We start from the raw sequence: 16,910 nt of genomic DNA, 5'->3' as shown, positions 1-16,910 counted from the left end.
ATAGTACCTTTTTTTTTTCAATTGCTATTTAAACTTTTGTAAAAATGTAATAAACTTTGAATTTAATGTCATGCTCTAGTCTAGTTCCATCAGCACTATACATCAAACACATATCCCATCCATGCGCTCATTCACACACACAGATGTCACAATAAACTCATCCAAGCTACCACCTTCAATGTGATTATGGTGAGAACATTGGCATGGGGCACAGCTAATAGCCATTTAGCTGATTCAAATGGGGAAATATTGGAAGAAAGTTGGTGGCGGAGTGCTTTCATGTGGACTGCCAGCACTAGCTGGAGAAGAGACTTGTTTCCATTTCCAGAATTAGTCTAAAATTATTCTAAATCATTCGGGAGGAGCGGCAGAACAACCCTCTTTAGTTTTTTTTTGGATGCATTAACAGTGTTTGCAATCACTTTGTTGGCTACATCAAAATGCCGGGACTGCCAAAGATTAGCCATATAAATTGCTTAATTGATCCATTCACTCTTTAACTGATTCTTGATTAAGTGAAAAAGCCTCAAACATAACAAGAAACATATACAGGAAGTATATTGCTGCCATGCCTCTGTTTACGTAGCTTTCTAAATGGGAATGTCCCTATTGTTCATAAATAAAGCTAATAATAATCACATATAGGCTATCCTTAAGGACATATCCTGTATTTTTATATTCCCATGTTTTTTTTTTTTATAAAATTTTGCAGACATATAAAAGGTATAATATCATTTAAAAATGAGACAAGATGTGTGGTAAGAAAAACAAGAAACAAAACAAGTTGATACAACAACAAAGACCCCCCAGCTACAACCCTCCCCAAAGGCCACTATAAGGACACAAAGGAGAAAAAAGAAAGAAAGAAAGAAAGAAAGGAAAGAAAAAAAGAAAGAAAGGAAAAATAAAATTATGGAAAAAAAATACACACACACACTCATATATATATATATATATATATATATAAAGAGTGATGTACATACAAAGATTTTAATAATAAAAGACAACAGAAATACAATAAAGTCTAATCAGAAGGTCCAGATGTTACAGTAAGGTTCATATTCTGTATTTTTTTGCAAAAAACCCCACCAATTTCCAACAAACTACATTTTTTCTTGTTCGAGGAAACGCTTCACTCAGATATACATCATAATAAGGAAGAAAATACAATCACAACTTCCTTTGCCTTTTCAAATTATAACACATTTTATCGTGTGAAAAGTAGAGATTGAGGAATATTTTGGTGGTAATATTACATAGGCCTATCTGACACTAATGTAGAAAAAATAGGCAAAGTAGTAGACTTTCTTCTTCTGATACTAACAGATGCAAATACATGATTAGTTTATTTCCCAACATGCCACCCATGACACATACACCAAACCACCAGCAGCATGCATAATGACCAGGTTCTTGATTCCCGCTCGTAAGGCATTCCATGCGGCACACTCAACAATAAACATCTCTCTGAATTCAGTCCAGGCAGAAATCCTTAATTGCGGTGCATGTTCAGAAGCGATCGTTAGCAATTTTCTCAAGATAATAAATAATCAAATCATGCAGTGCGGCATTTTCTTTCTCGCACTCAAGCAAATGTGAAAGTGTTCTCTTGGGATGTGACCGCCATACATGACAGCAGGGAAGATTCTGGGCTTGTCTGGAGAAAGTTCCAGAAAATCTGAGCCGGTAGTGCGTGACATGCCCAGGCCTCCCACAGCCGAGCTGGGTCAGACTGGGCTCAATCCCTCCCCGCCCGACCCGACTACTAAATTCCAGGGTGATAATGCTGCACTCTCCCTGGTCTGGAGCTCATTATCTCTGTGGCCTGCCAAGCCCGCCACTACAGGATCCAGGGAGCAGAGTCTCAGTGCTGCCTTTGTTGGTCGACCCATGAGTGTGGAGTCAGCAGATCTGCCTCCTCCTCTCCAGAGATCAGCAGGAGAAGTGGAACACACTGAGGGTAGCCAGATGCCATTTTGAAACTCAGTTTCAGAGGTGCTTCAAGGGAACACCGATTGACTTCGTGGCTCAACGCCAGTTAACAACTGGTGCTTGCACCCTGTATTTTTGTGCTTTTCAAATAGCTTCAGATAGTCCTGCTGTTTCATCCACAAGATGAACTGCGGCTGTTAATTTTTAGGGGTTGTCTGCAAGCAATCTTGTGTTGGACGTACACCAAGAGGCAACCTTCCGGTCTGTCTCTTGGATCCAACACGGAAGTGACTTAAACTGCAATTCACCGACTGGCCACTAGAGACAGGCTCCAAAAGAGAGTCAATCCCATATACCCCCCATCTAACTTTGTTTACAACCTGGTACAAAAAGTGATTTTAGTCTATATAGCTAATTTTGCCCTTCATGACAACTGTGAGGGGGTGCATTTTTTTATAACTCATAAGTTTAAATTATCATAAGCCTTAAAGTTGTGCATAATTAGGGGCGTGGCCACTTGAGTGACAGGTGGATTGTTGCTGCTGTCACTACTAGCCGTTTGTCTGCTGTCTGTTAGCCGTCACGTCACCTCAGCTAATCCCGCCTCTTTGCCCATTTTCGGTTATCCAGGATTGACGCACGGTGACACGCTGCCAAGATGGCGACGGCCGGCTCCGCCCACTTTGGGCGTCAAAAATGCTCTTCAGAAACCTATGGGTGACGTCACGGACACTACGTCCATATTTTAATTTTTTTTACAGTCTATGACGTACACTCATGAATTCTTAAAGAAAGTACAGTATAAAATCAATGAATGCCAATTGCTGACAGGTCTTATTTAATATAATAAAATATAGGCATGAGCCTATATATATATATATATATATATATATATATATAGGCTCATTTGTAAAAGCATATACAAATAATTTTTCCCATAGCGCAGCATTAAATCAGATAATCTGTCAAGGCCGTGACTCCTGCAACACTTTTAGCACGTCTGCATTGCTCTTTCAAACCCCATGGCGTCTGCATTGTCAGGACACACGTTTGATTGAATCCCACTGGAAACAGCACTTTCTTTTGTTGGAAAGGGAAGGTCAGGGTCCAGTGTTCGGAAAAGCACTGTCCCTCCGAGCCCTTATCTGTGTCTATCAATGTCCACTGTCAATGTCTTCCTCCAGAGCTTCGTCCCCCAGCGACGCTGCACGTCCACCACCTGGTACACAAGCAGCCACAACCCCTCCGAAATATAACCTGAAACTAAATGGTGCTAAACAAATAGCCCTCTGCCTATGAGTTGACTTTGGTCTGGTCACTACTAACCATCAGCACAATCCACTACAGTCTTTTTTTGGTTTGTCTATTTGACAGCGAGGGCATATCGGCAACAAAAGTCATTGAGTGTACTCTTGCAAGTTTAGATATTAACTCTGACAGTGACATAGTGAATGTAAAGAATTTACTGATGCATGCTCTTTGCTGACAGGTCTCATTTGATATATTGACATATAGGCATTTGTCACTTAATTAAGAAAAAATGAAGTCATTTTTAAAAAGCGATTAAAGTTAATATATACATACACTACCACTCAAAAGTTTGGGGTCAGTAAGATGTTTTATTGTTTTTTAAAGAAGTCTGTCTCTTATGCCCACCAAGGCTGTATATTTGATAAAACATATTTGCAATTCAAAATATTTTTTTCTGTTTTAATATATTTTAAAATGTTTTTTTTGCTGAATTTTCAGCATCATTACTCCTGTCTTCAGTGTCACATGACCCTTCAGAAATCATTCTAATATGCTGATTTGCTGCTCAAGAAACTTTTCCTGGATTCTTTGATGAATAGAAAGCTCAAAAGAACAGCATTTATTTGTAATCGGAATTTTCGGTAACACTTTACAATAAGGTTCATTAGTTAACAATATTCAACAATGAACAATACTTCTTCAGCATATATTACTCTTAGTTAATATTAATTTCAACATTTACTAATACGTTATTAAAATCAAAGGTTGTATTTGTTAACATTAGTTAATGCACTCTGAACTAACATGAACAAACAATGAACAGCTGGATTTTTACTAACTAACATTAACAAAGATGAAGTATAGCTCATTGTTAGTTCATATTATTTAATACATTAACTAATGTTAACTAATGAACCTTACTGTAAAGTGTAAAGTGTTTCCAAATTTTCTAACAACAAAATACTACATATGACATTTGTGCATATTCAAAGATCAAATATTTTGTAGATGTATTAAAAACATGCCATCTCCTCACACACATCATCCTGATTAGTCTCGCCAAACCATACGGCCCACTTTCGGATGAGAGAAAAACATCTCAGGTAACATTGATGGAAAGCGTGAGAGACGTGCACCGTTAGCTGCCATGCACATGCCTAACAGAGCCGCACACTGCTGGCACACAAGCTGATTATCTCCTTTTGAATATTCAAAATAAATTTCACTCTCTGCTTTTTTGGCAACTGGCAGCATGAGGAGAAAAGTGCTCGCTAATGAGAGGATAGTCAGTGAGAGGCTATAAATATTTTCACAGCTTATTTGGACATGCCTGCCCAGTGGATATGAAGGCAGTGCTTTGATGAGGTGAAGTAGTCTGTTTGAACAAGTCATTTGGCACCGTGTACACGCTGGTGCAGGGAACTCTAATTCTGCAGATCACACCTGTGGTGTGAATGTTATGATGCACCTTCAAGTGGAATGACTAACAGACTCAAATTGACCCCAATTTAGGCTTAATTCTTGGATGGCAACAGCAAAGGTGCCATTTTAGACAGGGCTAATGGGCCATTTTAAAGCCACAGACCATAATTAAACCTGTTTTCATTAATTTTGTGGCAATTATGTTTAAAAAAAACCAAACATATGTTTGAGCATTAAATGTTGTGTATTTAAACGCAGCGTGCCACAAACCCATGATTGGGGTTAGTGCATCAAAATATAGCCTGCCACTGAACTAGATACAAGGGCACCTCTTTGTTTCTCTGTTCCTGGCTAACTCTCTAATGAGCGTTTTTATTACAGCTTGCAACAAATGTCATCCGAGAGGACAATACCACATGCTGAGACTACAGTGAGATACAGAGAGCAGAAATTTACAACGATGACTTTGGTACGTGAAAATATACATACAATTACTTGGACCTCTGCGACATGGACATTGTAACCTTTCTGCTGGACAAGCAAAAGCTACTTTGCATGCTGAGCTCTCACAGGCTGTCCAAACTAGCTGTTAGCCTAGTAATTAGTGACTGTGCTGTTGTCACAGACTTGTATTGCAGTCTAAAGAACAGGGAACGGTAGTCTTTTTAGGAATGACTTATAGCCCATGAATTGCTATTTTGGGTGCAGCTGCTAGATTTAGTGTGTCCAAGACCATTTACTATGGAAGCACTTCACTGTGGATCAAACTAATTTGGTTTTATTAAAAAGATTTCACGAAACAGCAAAACCATTGAAGTACCACAAATAAAATATTTTAATAAAATAATACATTGTTTTGGCCTACAAATATAAAAATGTATATTTAATTTATAAATATTTAATAAATAATAATATGAAAAAAATTTTGCTTAAGCACCAAATCAGCATATTAGAATGGTTTCTGAAGGATCATGTGACCTGAAAGACCAGTGTTATTATATTTTAGTAATATTATACTATAGTATACTATAGTATATTACTATTATATGTTTTTGTTAATATATATTTAAATTTATATTTGTATATTCAATTTGTATATTTTTTCTTTCATTTTAGTTAAAGTATTAGCTATTTTGTTGTGTTTATCTTTTTATATAGTTTTTATAAATCTGTATATATTAGTTTTAGTTTATTTAGTTTGTTATATTAGTACTTCAAATTAAACTAAACGAAAATGAGAAATGTTGCCTCTAAATAAATATGTTTAAGTTTTTTATTTTAATTCAGTAAACATTTATTTTGTTTCAAATAACAAAAATGTTTTTATATATACATAGTGTTAGTTTTAGTTAACAATAATAACCCTGCTATAAACTGATGTATTGGTACTGAAGTGGCTGCTGAAAATTCACCTTTGTCATCACAGGAATAAGTTTCATTTTATAATGTACATCTAATTCTGCAAATCTAATTTTCACATAAAACAACCAATACAGGTAAATATTTTAGACCTTTTACAGGAACACTTAGAAGACTGATTCCACTTTGGCAACACATGACATTACGTGGACAACCAAGGCTAACTAAACATTTATCAGCCTCCATTTGCCCAGGGTAAAGTGACTAAACCTGAAGTTAATGACCCAGTGATGTCATTTCATTTACTAAAATTAAAATATGGACAGAAATCTTGGCGCACACACTCACACATTTACGCTTGCTCCCCCACATGGCAGAAAAGCACAAGCGGCCATTAATACAAGCCTCATTGTAATGCCACGACAGTTTCTTGGCTGCTGCTTCGGCATGCTTGACAGTCGTGGTCACCCCATACCAGACCTCACCTATACTCGGGGCGAAGATAAATCCTGTGTGATTGATTGGAGTAGCTTTATATTCATTCATTAGCCAAGGCCCTGTCAGACAAGCCCTGGCAGGTACCTTCATCCTAGTGTGGTCTCAGGCTCAGAATCCTGAGCTTATTAATGACATTTTAGACATTAATATTGCAGGGATTAGGGATATCCTATCTCCTTTGTTCCTCTGACAAACCTTATACAGTTTTTTTAAGACTCTCTCGCTCTGCTTCTATCTCTTCGCGCCTTGCCCGCGACCCCCCTTCGGGTTCTGTCCTTCCCACCATTTCTCCTTTTGCCACTATTTTTGGTTCCTGTCATTTACTCTTTCTCCAACTGTCCTTTTCCTTCTCGCCTTTGAGGACAGGTCTAGTAATACGGTTTGAGCGTTGTGAAAAGGACCTATCGTCATGCACATTATTACACTTTTATCCTCGTCTCCACGGCAGCATTTCCGAGTTTCTCTCCCCTGTGCTCTTAATGCGCTGCAGATACCCAGGAGCAGATGAGCCCTTCCACTGCGCCCAATCCGGTGACGGAAAAGGGTAGGAGGTGGATCTCCAGTGACATATCCCAGATCAACGCAGGTCTCCCTCTTCCTCCCCGTTTCTCATTTTGCCCCGTACTGTCGGATAATGTCGCTACAAGATGGCATTTTGAGGCTCTCGGAGTCGAGATGTGTTGACACTAGCTGTCTGATCCTGTGGCCAAATGCAGGGGGAAAGACAGAAGGCCACCGAATGTGGAGTGCGAAACCACCCGTGGGTCTGATGTTGACATTTCTCAAACTCGCAGGACTGGTGGTGTGACCATATCCAATACTCTGTTTATGCAAGACGGGGGCACAAACCTGCCTCTAAAACACTCTGTGTCCATCAGACACAATACCAAATGTCGTAGGCGAGACAATGCACAAGGCTTTACCTTTTTTTTTACAGAATTGGACAGTTGAATGTTCTAATCTAATTTTTTTCAACCTGTAAAAGGAGCCATCTTGCCTTTGCAGCTTCAGTTTCTTCAGTCTTCCCCAAGAGTTTGAGGGTTTTTGTGTCTCAGAGGGTTTGGAAGTGAGTTTCTTACCCTAATAGTGAGTCTTTGAGTTTGTTCCAAGTAGCTAAGACCACATGTGACAACACTACTTCCCTCTTGAGGAAAGACAGGCCTGATGTAGCCGGCCCTCCTTATGGCGAGCACTTTGCCAATGGCGCGTTTATTAGCGTTAAAAACTCCTCAACTTCACAGCCAAAGATTAGTGGCTTTTTTCCAGGTATTCCTCCTTCTTGTCCATATGGAAACGCTTCGCTTCATCCCAGAATCCTCCCTCCTCCCGGTCGTATTCTCGTATCCCTTTATAGATTACGGGCATGGCGACTTCAAAATGGCTTCAGATCCAAACACTCACATTGTAGCTGGAATGTCTGACTGTCTGTGGGTGTATAGTGGGTAGGCAGTGTCATGTGAGCCTTCCCCTGAACTAAGCAGGCACTCTTATGTGTATGAGACTGCTAGTAGAGGTGGAAATAAAGCGCTGTCCGTTAAGCTGAGGGCCTATACAGTGTTTTGGCAGAGTACAGTACTGACGTTATATACAACAAACAAGTGTTGCATGTCTGTTTTGTTCGTGCTTTGTTTCTCTTTTTCTAGTTCCTGCTGCTGAAGAGACACGTGGGTGTGTCTTTTGGTAAAGACAGTCCTGGGTTCTGCCAAGGAGAAAGTCTGTAATACCTGGAAAAAGATACACAAGGTTTTTAGCATGGGATTGACTCTGTGATAAGTTACATTAAATACAAACATTAGCTAAATGACAAATTATTATTACTATTATAATGCATGTAACTTTCCATAATTTTCCAAGGTTGTTGTTTTATAAAAAAAGTAGTTTTCCCATAAATTTTCTGCATAGGGATAATAAAAAAAAATCTATAAAAATCATCTTGTTTTCCACAAAAATATTAAGCAGAACAACTGTTTTCTAAATTGATGATAATAAGAAATGTTTCGTGTTACATATTAAAATGATTTCTAAAGGATCACGTGACACTGAAAACTGTTCATTTGTAATCATATTTGACAATATAACTGTTTTATCATATTGTTGATCAAATAAACAAAGCCTTAGAGAGAGTAAGATACTTCTTTTAAAACATTCAAAAATCTTACCATCCCCCAAATGTTTGAACAGTAGTGTATTTATTGACAAATTATTATCTGATTTTACATATAGATATATAACATTAATTATATATGCAGTGCCCTCCACATGAATTGGGACAGTAAAGACAAAATTGGAAGCTGAAGCTCATGATTATGTAATGGGCGTTACATGGGCGTTACAAGTGTTTGGCCAGTCACAACGCACTGTGTTAACACTGCTCCAATCAGAGCACTTTGAGCTTCTCAAAAGGAGGGGATTTGTAGAAATCAGCAAGTTTCAGACAGATTGGTAATAGAGGAGCTACAATAATGTACAGATTGTGAAAAAGAATGTTTTTTGAACATTAAAGCATGTTAACCTATTCTATTACACATAATAATCAAAAATAATGAACTTTTAAAAGAGCATCATATGACCCCTTAAGCTTCAACATTTTCTATATGGTACATTCAGTGGAATCATAACTCATTGTGACAATGAATAATTGGTTTAATTACAGATTTAGAATATTTACATCAAGTTCTCAGAGGATATAATCATAACTCCATAAGATTAGTCTCCCAAGATATGTAGAGTAAAGCACTCTTCCTCGCCCCCTCTACTGGCAGCTTGGCTGCTGTACATTGTACATTGGATATATTTGCTCTGAAACCTCACTACACTGAGGAACATTAAATGAAGCCTTTTTCACTGAAGCTATAAAATGTCTCAAGGCCAACCCCAATAAATAACACACTTACCCTCACCTCAGGCCTATTAATTACCTGGGATGCGCTGTACCACAACCACCTTCGTGCTGACTAGCTAATGCTTCCCCTTTGACCAGGACTGGAGCCTCAAATGTCTCTATGGGGACAAGCTCTAATTAATCCTCTGTTACTGTTGTAATGGTGCCTTCCAGAGGGAGACTGCAGCAAAGCTCAGAAATATTATTTCACTCATACATTGTAAACAACAGTCCATCTCAGGGGAAGTGGATGGGCTGGTGTTTGAGGGTTGAAGGGGTGAACGGGGCAAGACGTTTGGGAAATGCAACACTGACGCAGTTGTAGTCACTTCCTACGAGCAAAACTTGTTTAGGCTCATGTAATAGCGCTGTCACAACAGGGTGTAATTCACAGAACGAATGGCAACCAAAAACAATCCCTATAATCTCCAGTTTGTTCTCTAAGAATGTTCAGATTTTAGAGATGCTTCTAAAATTCATACTGATGTCAGTTGGCTCTAATTTAGCTGATATACCATAGTTACAATATAAAGCTCCATTTGGTCATTTCCAATGTCCTCAATGTGAAAGCAGAAACACATGATTCAGAAGCAAATTACTATATTACTCGAGTCCACTTGAAAAGGTGTCTGGAGTAATGTTCATATGAAATCTGATACAGCTGAATGTTATTTGTATAAAGTCGTGGAATATAATATATATATATATATACTCTTAAAAGTAAAGGTTCAAAAAAGGGGGTTTTCACAGCGATGCCATGGAAGAACCATTTTTGGTTCCCCAGAGATCCTTTCAGTGAACAGTTCTTCAAATAACCTTTTTTTTTATTTATTTTTTTATATATATTTTTTTATGTGAAGAACATTTTAAAAATCTAAAGAACCTTTTTCCACTATAAAGAACCTTTTGTGCAATGGAAATGTTCCATGGATGTTAAAGATTATTCATGGAAGCATACAGTAGATGCTAACATACAGTAGATGCTAATAAAAGAACCTTTACTTTTAATAGTGTACATAAACACACTTAAAACCATATGAATATCAATAGCGGATTACTTCGATGAAATATAATGCATTACTTTCATACCAACTGCAAATGTGCTGAAGTCCACATGACTGTTCATCAGAACAACTTTTCAAGTTATTAATAATAATTATAATGATTATTATTATTACTATTAGTATAGTAGTAGTAGCAATAGTAGTAGAATTTTTTATTAGAAAAGTAGAAAATTTTGTAGAAAATTATTATTATGATCAATATATATATATTTTTTTTGTATTGCACCTTATAAGTAGCCTGGAAATCCAGACCTAAATCTGAAAGATTAACAACTGACCAAAATATGGATCTAGCAGGAAGTAACCAGGATCCTGTGAGAGTGCTTTGCTCCATTTTTCAGGACGGCCAGTCCATCGAAAGGTATGTGGAGGAGTTTTTGGTTTTCTGTCATCTACAGTAGCACTATTAGATGACGCCCAGCTTATGGACCTTTTTTGGAGCGGGCTGGATGAGAATATCGCCCAAATGATGCTGGAGGATTATACTGGCTGGACCCTGGCCCAATATATAGATCTGGCTCTGCGGTTGTGTGGATCTTCCTTCACCATGGGCGAAGCGGAGGAGGATCCACCCTTAAACTTTACAGCCGAATCTCCGTTGGCTGTGGAGCATGGTCCACCGCAGACTGCACCATCAGCCAGCACAATTGCGTCCCATCCGAAGGTGGACAGGATTGGCTTCCAGGCTGGCCGATCCGCCACTGACATCTGCCCGATCAGCCGCTATCCCGAGATTTTCACTGGTCTCAGTGCTCTCAAATCCCCAGGCCGCCATGCCTCGTTCCGCCGAGACCACCCAGCCAGAGACCGTTAACGTCATGCCTGCCCAGCCAGAGACTGTTCACGTCATGCCTGCCCAGCCAGAGACTGTTCGCATCATGCCTGCCCAGCCAGAGACTGTTCACATCATGTCAGCCATGCCTGAGAGTTTGTCTCCGGCCAAGATGGCCGCCGCCATGCCTGAGTCTCGTCCCGAGATGGCCGCCACGCCCGAGTCTCGTCCCGAAATGGCCGCCACAACGCTTGAGCCCTCATCTCCGGCTAAGATGGCCGCCGCCACGCCTGAGCCCTCGTCTCCGGCCAACATGGCCACCGCCTCGCCTGCCGAGCCCTCAGCAAAGATGGCCGCCACCTCGCAGCCCTCAGACAAGATGGCCAAAATGGTCGCCACTGCTCCTGAGAATTCGCTGCCGGCCCCTGAGCCCAATCAGCCCACAAGCCAGCTCCAGAGTCCAAAACTCCGGCTACCCGTCCATGGAGGCTGTCTCCGAAACGCTCAGCCCTGAACGGCCGCCCGAAGGGCCGTCTCCGCCATGACTGCCCGAAGGGCCGTCTCCGCCATGGCCGCCAGAAGGGCCGTCTCCGCCATGGCCGCCCGAAGGGTTGTCTCTACCATGGTCACCCGAAGAACCTGCACAGCCTGCTCCGCCCTGGCTGCCTGCACAGCCAGCTCCGCTGGTCGACTGCACAGCCTGGCCCGCCCTGGCCTTCCGTCCTGCCGCAGTCTCCAGGCCCTTTTCCTCTCCATGGACCTGGCCCTCCATCCCTCCCCAGAGAACGCCACCGCTCCACCACCCTCCTGGACTGTTTACTGAGGAGCGTCTGGAATCCGCTCCTTAAGTGGGGGGCTAAGTCATGATTCCTTTCTTGTGTTCACCTTGTTTTGTGTGGACTTTTATTATTTCCTGTTTTGTGCCATGTTTTTGTAGTCCTTTGTAGTCTTTTCTGTTGATTAGTTCATGATTGTTCCCAGGTGTATCTTGTTTCCTCATTACTTAGTTAAGCTTGTTTGTCCCTGTGTATTTATAGCCCTTGTGTTTCACTTGTTACTTTGTCAGTTGTTGTACGTGTAATGGTTGCCTCTGCCTCTGTGATCCCCCTGGTTTTGTTCCTTTGTTCTTCGAGTTCTGTGTTCTCTTTTTTATGTGTTACTTTATTAAATAACCCTGCATTTAGATCCTCATCTTTCCTCAGCTCGTTACAGTACTGCCAAAACAGTGCCGACCTGACATGGCATGAACTCTACAAGACTCCTGAAGGTGTTCTGTGGTATCTGCCACCAAAACGTTAGGAACAGATCCTTTAAGTCATGGTTGCGAGGTAGAGCCACTGTGGATTGAACTTGTTGGTCCAGCGCATCCCACGGATGCTCAATTGGATTTATAAGATTCATTTAAAAATCCATTTTTATAGGCTTGTATTCAGAACTTCTAGCTCTAGCTATTAGCTCATGTCAATGAGGCAAACACACCAGATTCAAAAGTGCAATGTGAAAATAGACCAGCGGGTGTAGGGGAAAGTGGAAAACTTGAGTTTGGACGAAACAATGGAGACAGAATAGGAGTGTGACTAGAGTAGCCAACGTGGTCAAGCTTTCTAGCAACGTATTTGAGTGACTTATCCTTTGAAAAGGATTCTGATTTCTCGTCTCTTTGGTTCGAGACTCAAATTGTCTTCTGGTTCCTTTGTGTGCAAGAGACAAAGGCAGAACATGGCAGCTCCTGTCTGTAATTTTCTGTCCATTAAGCACAACAATAGTGAATACCGTGAATACTCTCTGGTTCTGGCTCTCTGCTTCTCAGAGACCTTGGTGCTAGCCAACATCCAATAACAATCAACAGCTGTGTCTATGAACAAACGCCGTTCTCTGTCCTCTGAGCCCCAGAGGAAACAAATGCATCCACCCTGCCTCACCGACCTTCAGGAAGAATGGCTCTCAGAAAGAATTATACGTCGAATGCATTGACATCCATCCATACACTTAAGAATATCAAGCCCTAAAATAGTCTCCAGTGGCTCGGCCAAGGCTACAACTGAGAAAACCATGAGCTGTGAAGACGATCTCTCTCTAAAATACATCCCAGGTGCTTAAACAACACTTATTTAAAGTCGATGAAAGCCTTTAATCAGCAACTATAACAAATAAAGAAGCAAATGATGTAATCTTGAACAGATATAGATAATGATCAATAAATCATTTTAACGTTAAATTCACCACAGCAATGTTAGCAATCGTGAAATAGGGCTTATGATCACAAACGCAGGGTCACTAGCAGGCTAAAGGAAGGAAAGATGTGCAAAGAGGCCCCATGGGAGCCCAGGAGGAGATTGTTGACCGCAGCGCTGTGGCCGCCTGACAGGACTTAGGCATAAACAACCACAACAACACAAATTCAGACAGAGGAAAGGTGGTACGCGGACAGCAGCAGCTGTGGGTGGACAAAAAGCTGCATTTAACCGTTTGACTGAGCACAACATACAGCCGTACTGCGGTCACACACACACTTTAAACCCCATAGACTCTCTCCAGCAAAGCCACACGCGGCCCAGCATCCCTCATTTCCCCCGTGGGTGCAGGACAGTGGCCCTGGATCACAGGAGGCCCTTGCAGCTGGAAGGCAGAAAGGCCTGAGAGGAGAGAGACTGGAGTAATCCCTAGAGTAGAGGCTTTTGGGTATTATTTTGCTCTGGTGTGTTCAGCTTGGCCAGACTGTCTCATGTATAGCCTGAAGCGGTGGGGCAGGGGGGTTGTAGTAAAATGGGTCTCATGTTCTTTTGAGCATGAAAGATGAAAGAAAAAAAAGCCACATCTGTGGTGGCAATTTATCGATGAGACGTAAACAAGAAAAAGGGAGGGAGAGGGAGACAGAATGTGTTTGTTCATTCACTGTAGAAAAAAGTAGTATGTCTGTGAATATTTTGCTGTAAGTTTTTTTTTATTTTTTTTTATTCATTGCATTTTATTTTATTCTAATTTATTAACATATAATAATATGATTAAATAAAATGTTTTTGAAAGAAGTCTCTTAGGTCCTGTTTATACCTGGTATTAAGATGCGTTTTGGTCGATCGGATCACAAGTGGACGACGCTAAATACAGGTGTAAACGGAGTCTGGTTTGAGCTTGTCCACTTTCGATCACTTCCAGAGGTAGTCGGACAACTTTCATTTTCGCAGTGTATATGCTCATTTGGTCGAATGCGTCCAAACAGCCACTAAAGACCGCCTACTCTCCACCTACTGACCTAATGCGTAAACATTATGGGAAGCGCACTAGCCAGATGGGATTTAAACTTTGTCGGTTAGAGACTCAAGTTTGTTTTTTAGGCCAAAAAAAACGTACCAAGCACAATGTTCTCTCACCATTCCTGGTTTCTAAATAATGGTGCAAACACCAGTACATTGACGAGCACAAACCTTAGTAAATCACCTTGCGTGATTCATTTAAATACTCTCCTCCCATAAATTTTGCGTCTGAAAGGGAAACTCCTACAAATGTATATGCAATAAGGTCAGCCACAAAAATTACTGTCCACGCCTTTTCAGTGCAAATTTTTCACTGCGTATCTTTAGTAAATCATGACATTATTTTTTTTACGCCAAAAGAGGCTTATTATTATTTCTTTTTATTGTCAAAGTTTAAAACTGTTTTTGATACTTAACTTTTTTTAATTTATTTTTAGCAAAACTATGATACACTACCATTCAAATGTGTGGGGTAAGATGTGAAAAAAGTAAATAAATAAATAAAAGAAAATAAATACATAATTTTATTCAGCAAGGATGCATTAAAACGATCAAAAGTGACAGTACAGACATTTCCAGAATGTTCCAAAGAAATGCTGTTCTTTTGAACTTTCTATTCATCAAAGAATCCTGAAAAAAATGTATCATGGTTTGCACAAAAATATGTAATTGTATTAATGTATTGTTTCTATGGCAATATTTTATGTAAAACACTCATGCCAATAGAGGACTTGGAAATTGAGAATTGAGAGAAAGACAAAAAGAGACAATTCCTTAAAAAACACACTAAATTTCATATCTTGTACTCGTCTTCATATATCTCTCTCTATCTCTCTCTCCCTGCTTTTTTTTTATTTAAAATTTTTTTTTTATCTGGCACAGCTGTGTTCAAACCTAACATTTATACATAAAAAATTCACCTGCTGTGGGTAGGATGGATCATCTCACCTCTGCTACGGAAACAACTCCTAAAGTGTGAGAGTCAAATGGTGAGTGACAAGTTAGTCGCCTTTGCAGCCAAAGGTGTTAGCAAATTATGAGAGGGGCTGTAACAGTGGGCCTGCTCAATGTGCTAAGTGCACTCAAATGGACTCACTCACAGACAAATGATGAGACCACAAGCCTGGCTGCCGGCTTGCACAGGGGCCCCACTGTCTGTATGATATCACATCTATACCAAAGAAGCCAAGAGACAACAATGGAGAACTATTATATATGACGAATGAAAGTTTCATTTATACATTACAATGGCAAATCAGAATCAAAGTCAGAGTTCTCCATCAGAGTAGACATTTTTAATTGAATGTCCTATATATATATATATATATAATGAACTCTTCACTAAAGGGGAAGGTCATGTTTAATTTTCACAACACACATTTTCTAGAGTTTTTGCCCACAGAAAGTTTGTGTAAAGATATATTTTCAATGTTCCTTTGACAGAACAATTGACACCCAGATACACAGTATGACTTGAACTGCATGTCTGTCCTTCACAGATTTGTTTTCATTCACATCAAATTAATCTTGGTAACTACTCTGTAAGGTCTGACTGGTGATGAGTGGAGAATGGGCCTTGTCTGGTAACGTTCCAAGAAAGCGGAAGTCATGCGACATTTGATAGCATGAGCTGGGTTGGAGGTGAAAATCGCCAGGACCTCTGTGAATGTGTGTTGTGTGGAGAAAGAGGAGGGGTAGAGGTGAGATGACTGGTGAGATGACAGTCAAAACAGCAGATTTCACCTATTAAGTTCGCAGGTAGGAGGGCTGAAGGGTGCAATTGATATCATTGTCATCAGCTAATCATAGAAAAGATCAAATGACTCCTCAAGCTCATGTCTAATTTGGACTTTCTTTCCCAATCCCAAGACATACATATTCCATTTAACTCACTGTTGGAAGCTTTACGTTCAGACAAAAACATGATGTGTGAGTGACTGCTCAGTGTGGGGTGGATATTGTGAGACTCCAAGCATCTGTGCAGCACCTTCCACATTACACATGTAGAAACTCATATCGTTAAATTAAGCTCTTGGCTCAAGTCCAGCACAAAGCAGTGAGAACAAAGAATTACGCTCACCCGCTTGCAAATGAAAGGCAGAGCTCCAACCTGCACGGAAAGACTAAGGTGACCAGATTTCTGAAATGAAAACCAGGGACATTAGTAGTTCATATATGATTGAATGTATATATACATATATGATTGAAATATATATGGGGGAGTTAGGGGCCATTCTGGTTTTGTGCATTATGACCATGGTAATTGTAGTACTGTGATCTAAAGGCACTTATGAACTGATGAGTCAACTGGGTCAAGTTTTTTCTGGGGTCCATCCATCCATCCATCCATCCATCCATCCAATCTATCTATCTTATAGAACACCTACTGTATAGGACAGTACCTCCATTCACCTTATGAAAAACAGCAATATAAAAAAACATATTGAAGTTATTTTGATATAATTTCACATGTGGTG

General features: G+C 40.1%; 1 long non-coding RNA gene across 1 annotated transcript; it reads right to left on the bottom strand.

Moving 5' to 3' along the window:
- Window positions 1–5,838: 5,838 nt before the first annotated feature.
- LOC309479896 lies at window positions 5,839–16,682 on the bottom strand. Its single transcript, XR_014199463.1, has 3 exons — window positions 15,534–16,682; window positions 15,354–15,401; window positions 5,839–8,186 (listed from the first exon to the last, which is right to left on the bottom strand). It is a non-coding gene; the product is annotated as an uncharacterized lncRNA (long non-coding RNA).
- Window positions 16,683–16,910: the final 228 nt, after the last annotated feature.

The sequence above is a fragment of the Leuciscus leuciscus genome (assembly GCF_965113295.1).
Source record: "Leuciscus leuciscus genome assembly, chromosome: 17".
In the NCBI taxonomy this organism is placed as follows: Eukaryota; Metazoa; Chordata; class Actinopteri; order Cypriniformes; family Leuciscidae; genus Leuciscus; species Leuciscus leuciscus.
The sequence above is the reverse complement of the archived record's forward strand: the minus strand, read 5'-3'. Positions and strand labels throughout refer to the sequence as shown.